General features: G+C 44.4%; 1 pseudogene; it reads right to left on the bottom strand.

Annotated features, from left to right (window-relative positions):
- Positions 1-3,614: 3,614 nt before the first annotated feature.
- On the bottom strand, positions 3,615-12,306 carry LOC136143877 (ferritin heavy chain pseudogene; annotated as a pseudogene).
- Between the last annotated feature and the right edge of the window lie 4,710 nt (positions 12,307-17,016).

Raw genomic sequence — 17,016 nt, forward strand, 5'->3', positions numbered from 1 at the left:
TTTCAGGAATAGACAATATGAGGCAGTGTTGCAGGTAGGCACAGATTGAGTGGCTCAAAATACCAAATTGTATCAACCTGTAGACTGAGAGGTCAGAAGTCTGAAATGAGTTTCACTGGGTAAAACCCAGGAAGGTGTCAGCAGTGTTGTGTACCTTCTAGAGGGAGAGTTTCCTTTTCAGCATCTAAAGGCTGTCTCATGCCTTGGCTCATGACTGCTCCTCCCAGCTCCAGAGCCAGCAGTGGTGGGCCAAATCCTTGTGCTGCCACCTGTCTGTTTCCTGCCTTCCTCTTACTTTTAAGCATCCTTGTGATCACACTGGGCCCATCTGGATAATCCAGGATAATCTCATTATTTTTAGGTTAGTGATTATTTAACTTATATGTAGAGTACATCATGCAAAATGAGGAAGCACAAACTGGAATCAAGATTGCCCAGAGAAACACCAATAACATCAGATATGCAGATGACACCACCCTTATGGCAGAAAGCAAAGAATAACTAAAGAGCCTCTTGATGAAAGTGAAAGAGGAGTGTGAAAAAGCTAGCTTAAAACTCAACATTCAAAAAACTAAGATCATGGCAACTGGTCCCATCACTTCATGCCAGGGAGATGGGAAAACAATGGAAACAGTGACAGACTTTAAGGCCTACAAAATCACTGCAGATGGAGATTGCAGCCATGAAATTAAAGATGCTTGCTCCTTAGAAGAAAAGCTATGACAAACCTAGATAGCATATTAAAAAGCAGAGACAGTGCTTTTCCAACAAAGGTCCATCTAGTCAAAGCTATGGTTTTTCCAGTAGTCATGTATGGATATGAGACTGGGACCATAAAGAAGGCTGAGTGCCAAAGAATTGATGCTTTTGACCTGTGGTATTAGAGAAGAGTCTTGAGAGTCTCTTGGACAGCAAGGAGATAAAACCAGTCAATCCTAAAGGAAATCAACCCTGAATATTCATTGGAAGGACTGATGCTGAAGCTGAAGCTCTGATACTTTGGCCACTTGATATGAAGAGCTGAATCACTGGAAAAAGACCCTGATGCTGGGAAAGATTGAGGGCAGGAGAAGGGGGCAACAGAGGATGAGATGGTTGGATGCCATCACCGACTCAATGGACACAAGTCTGAGCAAGCTCCAGGAGATGGCGAAGGACAGGGAAGCCTGCCACATTGCAGTCCATGGGGTCCCAAAGAGTCAGACATGACTGAGAGACTGAACAACAATCAAGAAGCACCATCTCCCCTTTGAGTAAAATTGTTCTTGCTTTCTCTTCTACTGTAATGTCTTTTCCCAGGAACTCTTTCTTCAGTTAGATTTATGAGTCACCTGGGAAGATAGTGTGTAACCTCAGGGAATTCCCAGTAGGAGGAAGTCAGCAAGGTTAAACCCCAGTTACAAAAGAGCGAGAGGTGACTTCAACTTTAACTAATCCAATCCTTTCATTTTTAAATGAAAATGAAAGGCATAGAGGGGAACACTATACATAGCAATAAAGAATGTAAATTCTAGTTCCTGAATCCAAGACAAGAGAACAAAGAAGCTGATCAAAAGCGTTAGTCACTAAATTGTGTCCAACTCTTTGTGATAGCACAGACTGTAGCCCAGCAGGCTCCTCTGTCCATGGAATTCTCCAGGCAAGAATACTGGAGTGGGGAGCCATTCCCTTCTCCAAGGGATCCTCCCTACCCAGGTCTCCTGCACTGCAGATGGGTTCTCTACCATCTGACTCACCAGGGAAGCCCAGCTGATTAAAAGTGAAAGTCGCTCAGTCATGTCCGACTCTTTGCAACCCCATGGACTATACAGTTCTTGGAATTCTCCAGGCCAGAAAACTGGAGTGGATATCCTTTCCCTTTTCCAGGGATTCATCCCAACCCAGGGATCGAACCCAGGCCTCCCACATTGCAGGCAGATTCTTTACAAGCTGAGCCACAAAGGAAGCCCAAGAATACTGGAGCATAAAGAGATCAGTAAACGAACTAGAGGCTGAAGCAAGCGGAGGTCATGGTAATGCAATCACAAATATAGTCCACACAGATATGAGAACCCAGAAAGGAGAGCATGGGCTTTTCCTGGTGGCCCAGTGGTTAAGACTCCTTGCTTCCACTACAGGGGATCGAACCCTGGTCCCACATGCTACGGGCATGGCCAAAACAAACAGAGGACAGTGTAACTGTGAAAAAGTGACAGGCCTGACGTTGGGCCAAGTAACGGAAGCTGAGTAACAGTGGTCAGGGTATGTGGGCAGGAGATACTGACTGAGGGTTCTCCATGGCTGATCATTTTCTTCAGCTCAGGTAGAACCTAGAGTCCTGGTTCAAACAGATCCCACCCCGTTTTTTGGTAAACTAACCGACATCAGCAGACAATTTGCAATTATCCTTCTCAATGGCCTAAGAAAGTATTTTCTCTCTTCAGTACTTTTTTCAGTGTTTCTGCCAGGCTGCCTTCTCCCTGAAAGATGGCGGGGGCGGGGGGGGGGGGAGTGTTTTCTGATACACAATGAGATCTGAGACTCAAATGGAAACTGTCCCTGTTTTTACAGGACAGGTCTCTCCAGTACTCACTGAGGGTGTGATGTAGTGAAACATTTTCTCAAATTCAGTATAGGCTTTTTCACTAATGAGAACTCTAGCGCTGGATGCAATGAAAGCTCTGAAGGAAACACTGCCACACTGGATGCACATACACACACACACATATATATGGAATATCTCCTCGAGTACATTCTCTAAGGACAGCATGCCAACTGAAGCTCTTCTCAAACTCACCACCTGTGTGCGTGCACGCTAAGTCGCTTCAGTTGTGACCCCATGGACTGTAGCTTGTCAGACTCCTCTGTCCATGGGATTCTCCAGGCGAGAATACTGGAGTGAGTTGCCATGCCCTCTTCCAGGGGATCTTTCTGACCCAAGGATCAAACTCACATCTCTTACATCTCCTGCTTTGGCAGAAGGGTTCTTTACCACTAGAGCCCAAAGTGAAGTGAGTGAAAGTTGCTCAGTCGTGTCCAGCTCTTTGCGACTCCACGGACTGAGGGCCACCAGGCTCCTCTGTCCATGGAATTCTCCAGGCCAGAATACTAGAGTAGGTTGTCAGGCCCTCCTCCAGGGAATCTTCTCAACACAGGGATCGAACCCAGGTCTCCCGAACTGCAGTTGGATTCTTTACCATCTGAGCCACCAGGGAAGCCCTGGGAAGCCCAAACTCACTGAATATTCACACCTATTCCCCTGAGAATGTTTCTTCAGGACAAAAATTAATTAGGGGGAATTACTGACACATTTTTGTTGGTGAGAAGACTTCTTTATCGTTCACTATCTTCCTGTTGCTGAATATTTTCCAGTTTGGATGCTGTGCATCATTTATTAACTTTTATTGTACTGTTTCAGTAAACTTGGACACCCTGGAAATATTCTACAACTATAAACCTGAGAAAAAAAATAAAAAATAACATGGCTCAAATATTGGTTATTAGGAGAATGCAACATTTCTCTTCTGAAGAATTCAAAACAAAGTAAGAAAACCAAAATGATGTCTGGTCAACTTTCTTTATATATATATATATACACACAAGAACGTTTTATTTTAATTACAGTAATTCCCCAAGTGAGTGAATTTTTTGGAATCAAATAGTTATGTGTCATCTGGTAGATCAAGTTGCAATTATCTACAGACTGTCCAAGATCAACCTTCTCAACCATCTTTAAATGACAGTAAACTATGTACCAAATTTTAAAAAGTAACACATAAATTTATGCTTACAAACATGTTTGCACATATCCCAGGGTCATATGCATTTACCATGAAGAACTAGATGATGTTCAAGGTCATTCTAATGATTCATTTGTGTATTAGACTGCTAGAGCTGCAATAACAAAATACCACATATTGGGTGGCTTAAACAAATGACATTTATTTTCTTACTATTCTGGAGTCTAGAAGTCAAGCAAGACCAAGGTGCTGGCAGAATGGGTTTCTAGAGAGACCTCTCATCCTGGCTTGCAGATGGCTGCCTTCTTGCTGTATCCTTGAGTAGCCTTTTCTCTGTGTGTGTGCCTCTCTGGTGTCACTTCCTCTTCTAAAGAGAATATCAGTCATATTGGATTAAGACCCAACAGTTACAACCTCACTTAACCAAAATTACCTCTTTAAAAGCCCTATCTCAAAACAAAGTCCCATTGGGTGAAGGGATTTCAACACATGAATTGGATTGTGGGTGGGAGTACAAAATTTCAGTTTCTGTGCTTTGGGGGAGGTAAAAGAAATACAGAGGAATTTAGGCCTCATTTCAAGTCTCACTGTATTTCTGGAGAATATTGCTATAAAGATGTGAGGGGCCTGAATGTAGGAGTGGTGGTGGGTTTAGGGGAGTATTGTTTTGGGGGAAAAGAGAACTCACCAAGATACAGGGAAAGTGAAAATCACTCAGTCGTGTCTGACACTTTGTGACCCCATGGACTATACAGTCCATGGAATTCTCCAGGCCAGAATATTGGAGTGGGCAACTGTTCCCTTCTCCAGGGGCTCTTCCCAACCCAGGGATCGAACCAGGATCTCCTGCATTATAGGCAGATTCTTTACCAGCTGAGTCACCAGGGAAGCCCAGGAATACTGGAGTGTGTAGCCTATCCCTTCTCCAGTGGATCTTCCCAACCCAGGAATCGGACTGGAGTCTCCTGCATTGCAGGAGGATTCTTTACCAGCTGAGTTACCAGGGAATCCCTTGAGAGTAAATCAGGGTTTGCTCTAGAGATAATATGAAAGATTGCTAAGATTTTTATTTACTTCTTAGAGAAGCTCTAGGGAACTTTATATGATATACATCAGAATCTTAATTACTGAATCCTATAGGTTATACAAGGTTTACTAGGAAGACAAGTCATTATAACATGGAAATATCCACTAAAAACTAACCAGTTGAAACATTAGTAAACACTCAAGGCTCACTTTCTATTTAATTACTGTTGTTCAGTCGTCAAGTCATGTCCAACTCTTTGCAACCCATGGACTGCAACACTCCAGGCTTCCCTGTCTTTCACTGTTTCTGGGAGTTTGCTCCTGGAGTTGGCTCATACAGGCTCTCAGAAATTATGAACATGTGCCTTTCCAACTCCACTTTCAGTGACATCACATTTGGTCACTTGGAATAGACCACAGTGAAGAATCTATATGAGGCAATTGGGAAACACGATAAACCAGATCTCTTCGTTTTTCTGAGAACTGGTTGTTCAAGATTTACCAACAAATCATTGAATTGATTCATGACCTTTGAATCAGTATCACTGCTGAGTCATTTGTTGGCTATTGTTCAAAATAAAAATTCAGTGTAAACAAAAGGCAGCATGAAACGCAATATCCTGCAAAGGATATTAGATTTTATGACATCATTGAAAGTGGTGCTGTGCTAACATCCATGGCATACACATTTGTTGTTGTTTAGTCACTAGGTTGTACCTGACTCTTCTGCAATGCTGTGAACTGTAGCCTGCCAGACTCCTCCATCCACGGGATTTCCTAGGCAAGAACACTAGAGTGGGTTGCCGTTACCTGCTCCATGGTCAACTTTCAACTATCCATTATCACTGTCTACTTTTAACCGTTAACCTTCAGCTCTCATTAACCATTTCTTTTTAAGGCAAGCACAATAAAGCACACATCATGCTTTGAAGGACATAGTAAGCAGATTCCAGAAATTCTACAAACACAAGGTTTTTAAAGCTTGGCTGAAGTGAGACTTTAATATGAAATATTACTAACTCATTCTCTAAAGCAGATCTACCAGAGCATCCATCAGATGACACATTTTAGACTTCTGAGGGCTTCCCTGGTGGCTCAGATGGTAAAGAATCCGTCTGCAATGCAGGAGACCTGGGTTCAACCCCTGGGTTGGATTGAATCCCTGGAAGAGGACATGTCAACCCCCTCCAATATTCCTGCCTGGACAATTCCATGGACAGAGAAGCCTGGCAGGCTATAGTCATGGAGTCGCATAGAGTCGGACACCACTGAGTGATTAAGCACAGACTTCTGAAGGGCTTCCCAGGTGGTGCTAGTGGTAAAGAATCCACTTGCCAATGCAGGAGACATAAGAGACGTAGGTTCAATCCCTGGGTCGGGAAGATCCCCTGGAGAGGGTATGGCAACCCACTCCAGTACTCTTGCCTGGACAGCGGAGCCTGGCGGCCTACGGTTCATAGGATCACAAAGAGTCGGACATGACTGAAGCGACTTGGCACACAGACTTCTCAAATCTTTTTCTCGAATTTTGTTTTCCTTTTGGGGTGTGAGGGGAGCGTAGCATACCAAATTACTTCATTTGAAGGAATGGTACTAAGGAAAGAACTTAAGCAGGTATAACCCAAACACATGCACTGCCTTAATGACCAGGGAAGCCATCCCTGTGACCACAGGAAGTCAGCCTAAGGCTCAGCTCTCATCATCACAGTTTCCCAGTATGTGCTTGTCAAAGAGATACTCTGCCATGCCAGACTCAGGGGACCCCCGTCTTGCACAGGTAGCTTGCATGGTCACCCAGTTCTTTGAAGGATTTCACCTGCTCATTCAGGTAATGAGTCCCAATGAAGTAACACAAATGGGGGTCATTTCTGTCAGTGGCCAGTTTGTGCAGTTCCAGTAGTGACTGATTCACAGTTTTATCCAAATGTAGCACACATTCCATTGCATTCCGCCCATTCTCCCAGTCATCAAGTCTAGTTCCTTAATTTCCTAAGGGAAGATTCGGCCACTTTACTGGTTCTGCAGCTTCATTAGTTTCTCAGCATGTTCCCTCTCATCACAAGATTGGTGAAGAAAGTACTTGGCAAAGTTCTTCAAAGCCACATCATCACAGTCAAAACAGTATGACACAGACGTAGCAGGCAAACAGCTCCAGATGGATGGGGTAGTTGATGGCGTCTTCCGAGTCCTGGCAGTAGTCCAGGCAACATCTGCAATAGGAGGCAGTCATCCTGACAGGTGGCTGAGAGGCTGAGGTGGGGGCCTGGGGTGGGTAGAGGGCTCTGGGTGGGTGGTGGTGAGGGCTGACTCTGAGCAGCTGGCCAAGGCAAGGGACGAGCACCAGGTTCTGTCCAAGCACTGCTGAAGCAGGAAATTGTCGCGATTCTCCAAAAACATTGCGTTTCTCATGGTTTTTCGAAACAAAAGTAAATGACTAAGTTAAAGGTGCCATGCTCAGTCACTCAGTCGTGTCTGACTCTTTGCAGCCGCATGGTTTGTAGCCCATCAGGCTCATTTGTCCACGGAGCTTACCAGGCAAGAATACTGGAATGGGTTGCCATTTCATTCTCTAAAAGTTTCCATCAGTTCAGTTCAGTTCAGTTGCTCAGTCGTATCAGACTGCAACCCCATGGACTACAGCACACCAGGCCTCCCTGTCCATCACCAATTCCCAGAGCTTACTCAAACTCATGCCCATAGAGTCAATGATGCCATGCAACCATCTCATCCTCTGTCCTCCCCTCCTCCACCCACTTTCAATCCTTCCCAGCACCAGGATCTTTTCAAATGAGTCAGTTCTTCGAATCAGGCGGCCAAAGTATTGGAGTTTCAGCTTCAGCATCAGTCCTTCCAATGGATATTCAGGACTGATTTCTTTTAGGATGGCCTGGTTGAATCTCCTTGCTGTCCAAGGGACTCTCAAGACTCTTCTCCAACACCACAGTTCAAAAGCATCAGTTCTTTGGTGCTCAGTTTTCTTTATAGTCCAACTTTCATGTCCATACATGACCACTGGAAAAACCATAGCTTTGAGTTTATGGACCTTTGTTGGCAAAGTAATGCCTCTGCTTTTTAATATGCTGTCTAGGTTGGTCATAACTTTTCTTCCAAGGAGTAAGCATCTTTCAATTTCATGCCTGCAGTCACCATCTGCAGTGATTTTGGAGTCCAAAAAAATAACCTGTCACTGTTTCCATTGTTTCCCCCAACTATTTGCCAGGAAGTGATGGGACTAGATGTCATGATCTTAGTTTTCTGAATGTTGAGCTTTAAGCCAACTTTTTCGTTCTCTTCTTTCACTTTCATCAAAAGGCTCTCTAGTTCTTCTTCACTTTCTGCCGTAAGTGTGGTATCATCTGCATATCTGAGGTTATTGATATTTCTCCCAGCAATCTTGATTCCAGCTTGTGCTTCATCCAGTCCAGCATTTCTCATGATGTACTCTGCATATAAGTTAAATAATCAGGGTGACAATATACAGCCTTAACATACTCCTTTCCTGATTTGGAACCAGTCTGTTGTTCCATGTCCAGTTCTAACTGTTGCTTCTTGACCTGCATACAGATTTCTCAGGAGGCAGGTCAGGTTTCCATACTAAGAATCAAAACAAAAACCACCTTAAAGTTTAAGAGGTTAATTTAATTAACCATACTCAAAGTTAGTTTGTTTTGTGGGTTTTAAACTGGAAGTACATAAAAAGCAAGTGTAAGTAGTTTGAAAGTTTAATCTTCCCAGTGTTGTTTTGCTTAACAAATCTATTCTTCTTTCCTACTGTCACCACCTGACCTTAAGTAGATACACACGATCCACTTTTAACTCTTTAACAGAGCAAGATTGAGTGGGCTACAGCCTACTCACACATTAATATTCTCCTTCTTTGTCTCTCCTTGTCTCTCTCAGATACACACAGACACAATCATTCACCTGACTCAGGTCAGGTCTACTGTCCTTATAGCCAAGAGCCAGCATCTCAAACCTGTAGAAACAAGAGATGGGCAGAGATGTAAAGAAATCTACAGAGAGATAACCAAGTTGAGTGCATTGAGCATGGTACCAGAGGCTGGGGATAGAAAGGCAAGTACAATTAGATTTTACTGAAAAGGAAATGGGCTCGATGAGTCATACTACTGACCCAAAGACAGTTGGCCAACAAGAGGCACGGCTGGAATTCAAACTAGACCTGACTGTATCCAAACCCTGGACTCTTAAAAACCATGCAGACAGCCCTTCAAATGACCACCTTCAAAGGACCTACAATCTAGTAGGTAAAAGAGACTGATCAATACTGAAATGTGTTTTGTTTTGAGGGAAGGAGTGGGGCAGAGGGAAGGAAATTCACCTATTCTGAATAGGAGAGGACAGTAGCTAAAGCTTCTTGGAAGGTGGCTGGTTCCTCTAAGTTGTAGAAGACTGGTGACTATAGTAAGGTAAGAATTAAGGGAAAGGGTATTCTGGGCAAAAAGAAAAACACAGAGAAAAATCAAATAGGGAACTACAAATTTCACATTTCTGAGTCATCGTTCAGGAAGACGACTGAGGAAGATAAAGATATTGAGGTAGGGTACTTCCCTGGTGATCCAGTGGTTAAGATTCTGTGCTCCCAATGCAGGGAGCCCAGCTTCAATCCCTGATCAAGGAACTTGATCCCATGTGCCCACAGCTAAAGATCCTGCATGCCAGGACTAACACCTGGTACAGCCAAATAAACAAATATAAATAAATAATTTAAAAGAAAAAAATGATGCTGAGGTAAAAAGGAGTCAGTGTAGGAAGAGGGGAGAAGGGGATGCCTGGAATGCCAACTAAGGAGATGCCAATTGAAGGGTTTTAAGTGGGAGACATTGTGAGAGATGTGGTTGATGACAGGCACACTGGTGGAAACGAACGGGCTGCCCTGCAAAAGAAGTGAGACTGGCAGCCAGGAGGTCAGATAGAAGTAAAGCAACAGCTCCTTTTATGTGGTCCCTGATTGGTCAGGTTCATCCTACAGAAGGACACAGTGGGGAGCAGTCACAGAATAACAGGGCAGCACAGAGGCCAGCTCGAAACCATGAGAAAAGGGACAAATGCTTCTACATACCAAACACCCCACAGCTGACCTGGCTCTTCAGACTTTTTTGCTCAGCTACAATTTAATGAAAGATCTGTAGACTATTCTATAGTCTCTCTACACTGCAGACTGTCCAGCGTTAAGGACTATATCTTATTTGTATCCGTAGATCCATCAGTATTCACTGTATACACAGTGACTTATACATAAGGGCTCTGCTCATGCTTTTTTAAAAATCCTTTCACTTTACAAATGAGCCCTTTCTATACACCATGTTCTAGGGACTAAAGAAACAGATAAGAACCATACTCTCATGGAGCTTTTCTTCTAGTTTGAGAAATGGACAGTAAACAAATACATAATATTTTCAAGAAGTGATACTACTTAACATAGGGATAGAGTGATGAAGGCTCTCATTTTTCTTATAAAGGCTCTAGCTTAGATAAGGTAATCAGAGAAGGTCTCTCTGATGAGACAAATATTTGAGTAAAGCCCATAACAAAGGTACCTGAAACAGTATTCCAGGCAAGAGAGTGCACAGGGTATTTATGAAACAGCAAGAAAGGCAGGGTAGCTACAGCAGAGGGACCATAAGAACAAGGGTAAGGCAATGAGATTAGAGAGGTGAGTGGGGATCCAATCATGTAGGGACTTGGATATGAATTTCTTTAGGTATAATCAAAGATGAAATTTCACTTCTTCATGGTGAGTCCCATTCTTAAGAAACACAAAGGAAGTGGGATTAGTTGTAGAAAATCTTAGAGGTAAATCTACTGCTCAGAGGCATTGCAAAGCATTCTTAAACTAAGTAAGCATGATAATTAGATTATTTATTACTTGGAAACCTATCCACCACCACCCTACACTAAGAATCTTATTGTCTCCAATAAGACAATTTAGAATAGACTGGGCCGGGGGCGGGGGGGGGGGGGTAGATTTCTGAAATAACAGTTCAAAAATATCTTTCAAAAAGGTAATATTCCTCTTCTAGCCAAGGTAATATTCCTGTTCTATCCTAGTCAATCCACTAAAGTGTGCTTTTTTAAAAAAGGGCCAAAGCTTATCTTCACCAGTCATGCAGGGTTCTACTTCTCATCACACATCAAGGGTCGTTCCTGACTACTGTTTCCATGGCATTAACCTTCCAAACCTCAGATTCCTCCAATCACTCAATAGGCAGCATAAGAATTACATCAATTGTGAATTACATCCCATGATTCTGGCACAAGGGGTATAAAAGATCTGCAATTGATTCTACTACAAGCAGTGTGTATAAATGCTGAGATTGCCCTGGGATAAGATGACAGTTAATAGATACTTCTCACACAAAGATGAAGGTCAGGCATTCCGTGTTACTAAATACCCTATGAGCATGACTTTCCCTGCAACACTTTCTGCTGTCAAAGTGGCTAAACAGCAAAATACAAAAGAAACAGCTTGGGTCTGAACAAGGGGAGAAGGGAGTTTGAGAATGGAAAGAAGAGCATGGAACAGAAGGAGATGTGAAAAGAGAAGGTACTTTGGAGTGAACTGAAGGAGGGACGAGAATGAAAAGAGAAACACACAGGGAGGTAGGACACACACTGATACCACCCTGCACTGTTCTTTACCTGTGTGTCTGTGCCCTCCTGGGTTGGATCCCCCAGTATCTAGGTGGTTTCTGGTGGTGCATTCCCAGCACGCAGCCAGCCCACTGAGCCCTGCTCACACTCAGCACTAAATTGTTTGTGGAGGCACGAGAATGAAAGGATTGCTCTCTCTTCCCCCTTTTTCACCATATATCTTCCTGACTTCTATAAAACCTAGTTCTGCTATTTATTCTTTTGTTTCTACTCAGCTTTTTTCTTTTTCCCCATTTCCCTCTCTGTCCTGTAAGTCAACCCACGTGTGCGCCCTCTGTCGTATTACCAAATTGTGGCAGCCAGAGCCAAACTGATGGGACCAAACGGGAATCGTCTATGACCAAGGCTGCCCGTCAGACTTAGGCAGAGACTACACAGAAATGACATCAGAAAAAAAAAAGGCAAATTCAATGATCATAAGAGAAACACAAAAGAAGTGAGCTGCAAGGCTGCTGAAGGGGAAGGCTCAGATCTTCTCGTGCCTACAAACATTTGCTGTGACAGCCTTTTATTGGAGCCGTTGATATGCCTCATGGGTTAAGGGCAGAGTGTTAAGAGAGGCTCTGTCTAGGACAGAAACAAGAAAAGGTACTCACGGGAGAGAGAAGGACAGAGAAGAATTCCAGGGCTTGGATGTGCGGGAGATAGCCGAGAGGAGGAACTCAAGACCAGCTTGGAATTGTAAGGGATAATCTGTAGGTGACTGGGGCTTATAAAGTAACCTCATGTATGGGATGAAGTGAAAGTCCCTGAAGGCGAAACAGAGTGAGGCCTCACCCGAAGGAGAAATGGCAGAACGAAGACACACCCCTGCAGCTACTCCACACCTGATTCCCCCGTGCAAGGCGCTTCCTGACCAGCTTGGACCCACTGGCTTCCAAGATTCCTCGCTGCAAGCTGGACCGCGGAGCCCTGAACTACAATACCCATAGTGCCCCACGCGCAGGCTGAATGAACCGCCCTCTTCTGATCCCCACTAGCCAATGGGTTTCGCCATCTTCCTCTGTCCCCTGGAAATACCACGGGAAGAATCGGCGCTTCCGGCCCCGTGTTCTCTTTGGCCCTCGGAGAATCCGAAGATGTGGTGCTTACGGAGAAGCCGTAAGGCAGCGGTCCTAGGTGTAATGACGGGATCGTCCATGGCATGGGTTCGCTAACAGAACGTAGGCTGTTTAGGCTAACGGAGAGCACCAAACCTCTGCTTTTAGGCCCCTTCCCCACCTCTTCCGGGGCGGACCTCGGACCTTCCACACATGCGCACTGTCCTTCCTCCGCCCCCGTGGTGGGGTGAGCCTAGGACCTTAGCACATGCGCCCTTCTCCACATTCTCTGGGACTGGCGTCGGGCTTGCAACACTGGTACCCCTAGACAAAGACCTGACAGGCTGTCTGGGGTCTCTGGTTGTTTCCGTTGCTATGCTCAGAACATTATATTTTGGGTAATGCTGTCTTTTTTTTCTTTTAACTTTCTCTTGTTTAACATAGGCACGCAGAAATGAAGTGTTATTGAAAAATGCCTAAAGCTGGATTTGAAATATGCACTTTGTACCATACCAGCTTTGGGGTATTGGGCAGGTCATTTATTCGCGCTGCCGGCAGGGCTGTATGCAAACTACTGGTGCCCACAGCCTTCCAGGTCCCCGTAGGACTGTAGTTTCCAGGCCACTGGAAACTTCTAATGACAGTGTACCAGAAAACCAAATGCTGAGCATTGGTGGAGCATCGTCAAATCAGTGAAACAAAGGAACTGGAAATGGAAGGCGTTGGAGGGGTGGGGGGGGGAGCAGCTGGAAGGAGAAATGGGAAAAGAAAAGTTTTGTTGGGTTTTCCCCTCTACCAGCAATTCCTGATAATTCTCTATTTAAATATCATCCCATCTGACTCTTCTCCATCCCTACTGTCATTCACAGATCAAGATCATCTCTTACTTAAATTCTGTCTCCAGTCCCCACCCCACCCCCTGTCGAACTATTCTAAACTGCAAGCATGATCATTAAAATGTGTCATGACGTCTCTTTGCCCCTAAAATTAAGTGTCAACACCTTAAGAAGGCTCTTATTGTCTGGTCTCTTCCTTCTCCACCAGTCTTCTCTCACTCTTTGTTCCAATCACCTTCAAATACTTCTTTTAACACAGGAGGCTGCTACTTACACCTGGCCTTTTTATGTGTGGAAACAATGTCATAAACATTCTGAACTCTGCTGAACACAGTCCTGGCTTGGTTTCAAGCAGTGCCTTCCATATACTCTTGTCAATTCTCCCTCTTCCTCTCTAAAAGATTCTGTAGCTTTCTGTTTGTTTAGTTATTAGAAGTCCAGCCTAGTGTAATGAGTCCACTTTAAAGCTTCAGTCTCACATAGCTTTTCATAGCTTCCTTACCCTCAGCACCAGCCAGCCTTCAGCATGGGATGTCATTTGGGGAATTGGTATATCCTGTCGGAGAAGGCAATGGCACCCCACTCCAGTACTCTTGCCTGGAAAATCCCATGGACGGAGGAGCCTGGTAGGCTGCAGTCCAGGTGGTCGCTAAGAGTCGGGCACGACTGAGCGACTTCACTTTCACTTTTCACTTTCATGCATTGGAGAAGGAAATGGCAACCCACTCCAGTGTTCTTGCCTAGAGAAGCCCAGGGACTGAGGAGCCTAGTGGACTGCCGTCTATGGGGTCACACAGAGTTGGACACGACTGAAGCGACTTAGCAGCAGCAGCAGTCCTTTAACAGAACTCTCTCTTTTGCTAACTGAAGCTACTTGTTGTGTTGGAACCTGGAGGAAGGACTGGGGAGGGTCTAGGAGGAAAGGCAAAATGTCCTTTTCCCTAACTGGGCAAGTCATGGTAATCATATGTTCGTTGTTTGATTCTCAGGCTAAAGCTGACTGATCGTGGATACCTTCCATTTAGAAGATGCCCAAATGCTAATGCTTATGGGCACATGAATTAGTTTCCTGGTAGCTCTCCCCATTGCACAATCCCCTGAGGGGAAATCTGCTCCAGTCTATCTGCTTCCCACAAGGCCTCAGGTCCTGCCTTTGGCTGTATAACTAAGCTCCCCTGCTACTAGTCTTCTTGGGAGGAGGACCAGCAAGATGGCTCAAGCTCTGTTGACTTTGCACACTGTTCTTTTGACTTACAGGAAATTCATACATCCTTCTAAACCACATTACAAGTGACAGCTCTTTTGCAGTCAACCCTCATTCTTTACTCCAGGGATCACAGAGAACAGATCAGCAAGCCCATCAGCAGATATCCAGCCAGGGACTGAGACGCAGTCTCTCCTTGCCAAGCCACCAATTTCTAAGAGACCCCTCACTCTAAGGAGATGAGGACAAAATGCACATCACTTCATCCTCTGACTGGTGATAGACACATAACTCCATCAATCCCTTTCCCCTTTCCACCTCTACACCATCTTCCATTTATTTCCTGGGGAAGTAGAGGATGGGGTATTGGGGATATAGCAGAACTCACTTGCCACCTCTTGATGGTACCTTTTACTTTGGTGGCAAAACTGACAATTCCAGGGTACCGAATGAGTCCTGCTTAACGTCCTGAAACAAAAAAGCTGTCTCCTTTGCCCAGAATACTTGCCACATACTTCAACGCCTTCTCTTTTTTCTCTTTATCTGTGATTAGCTCCTTCTCATCTTTTACTATCAATGTATCAATGTAACTATCATCACTGCCAAGAAGAAATCCTAACACTGCCAAGCCTAAGGCAGCAGACTAATCTATCATCTCCAAAGGTCCTCTTGCCTCCCACATCATAACACTTACCATGATATGTTCTAAATGACTCTTGAAGGTAAATCTTCCCCATGAGTCCAAGCACCACAATGGCTGGGACAGTGTCAGTTTTGCTCATCTTCACCACTCACACACAGAAAGCACTAAATACATAAACAAAGGATTCCTAGGCTTTGGGGAAGAGTCTGTGTGGTTTGAAAGAGCTTAGGGTTGTGGGACTTTCCTGGTGGTCTAGTAGTTAAAAAGATGATGTGTGTTCAGTCGTGTCCTACCCTTTGAGAACCCATGGACTGTAGCCTGCCAGGTCTTCTGTCCAAGGAATTTTCCAGGCAAGAATACTGGAGTGGGTTGCCATTTCCTTTTCCATGCCGCATGGTTAAGAAGCCACCTTCCAATGTGGGGATGCAGATTCAATCCCTGGTCAGGAAACTAGGATTCCACATGCCAGAGACCAGCTGAGCCCTCACCGAGCCCACACTCTCTGGATCTCAAGCTACACAACAAGAGAAGCCACCACAATGAGAAGCCCACACACCACAATGAAGACCCAGTGCAGCCAAAATAATAAGTTTTTAAAATATGGAAGAAAGAGCCCGGGTCCTGCTACAGCGCCTCTGTCCCTGCTGCCTCCACCTCCCTGAGAGCTGATGTGCTCTACGCCTACTCTGTATATCAAGTTGTGTTGCTGGAACATCTCTGAAACATCTGAAGTGCTGTATTAAAGTCTGCACTTTTATAAATTAGTTTTATTCGATCAACCAGCCACATAAGCATTGGCAAAGTTTGTAAAAGAGGAAATTGTGAGGCAGTCAAGGGTGGGGTGTTACCCTACACTTTTGACTCCATTCCTTACATGCCCAGAATTCCCTTCCCGGTTGTTCAGAAGTTTGAGTCTGCCCAGTGGGAGCTCCCTTCCCACTATTTGTGGTGGAAGGAAACAATGACTTCTCCTATGACTATACTATAGTCTCTGGATGCAACATTCCTTCATGCAAAACATTTTTAACTGACCTAGAAGAGCTGCGGGACTTTATGGTGTGTCCTACCAGGGCCCTTCAGGCTACTGGCAACAGGATGAAGGATAAACAGCTCTCCAAAATAAGCATATACCTATGCTCAGACCCTCGAGTTCTCAAGAGTCCAAGCCATTCCTTCCCTCTCCCCTTTTCCTTCCTGTCCGTGCCCCTGCAATGGAGCAGAAAGGAAAAGTTGTGTCACAAGCCTATGGGAAAATGCCCCTTGGCTTTCAGAACCCTGACATGAAATATGATCTCATTTTTTAGGAAGTCAGTTCCAGACAAAAGATCCTCTTACTGTCCCATGCCCTGAATTGTCTACTCTCTCTTTTAAAATGGGGGCAGCATTTTGTCTGAAGCACCAAGTTCCTGGATTAACTAAAATATGAATTTATCCAGAATATCACATTCACCCATTTATCCAACAAATATATGTGGAGCAGTATATATATGCTTGTGTCTGGGTATACTACAGTAAAGACACAATTCCTGCTCTCAAGTTACAATCTAGTGAGGGGAAAAACAATTTCAGCACTGAGAACTATGATAGAGTTTTGCATCTATGGCCTGGAGGTGGTGGAAGTCAGGGAAAGCTTCCCAAGAGAAATAACACTGGTTTAGCCTTAAAGTAGAAATTAACCAAGCAGGAAAATGGAGGGAAGCAATGCAGGATCACAGGCAATCCAAGTACAGAGGCCAAGAAATAACATAAGAAAACCCGTGCTAAGCACCGTTGGACACCATCCTAAGAGTTCAACAAGTATTACCTCATTAGATTGTCAAACAACTCTTTGAAATAGATAGTAGGCCCACTTGATAGATGAAGGAGTTAAAGTATA

Source organism: Muntiacus reevesi, chromosome 1, assembly GCF_963930625.1.
Source record: "Muntiacus reevesi chromosome 1, mMunRee1.1, whole genome shotgun sequence".
In the NCBI taxonomy this organism is placed as follows: domain Eukaryota; kingdom Metazoa; phylum Chordata; class Mammalia; order Artiodactyla; family Cervidae; genus Muntiacus; species Muntiacus reevesi.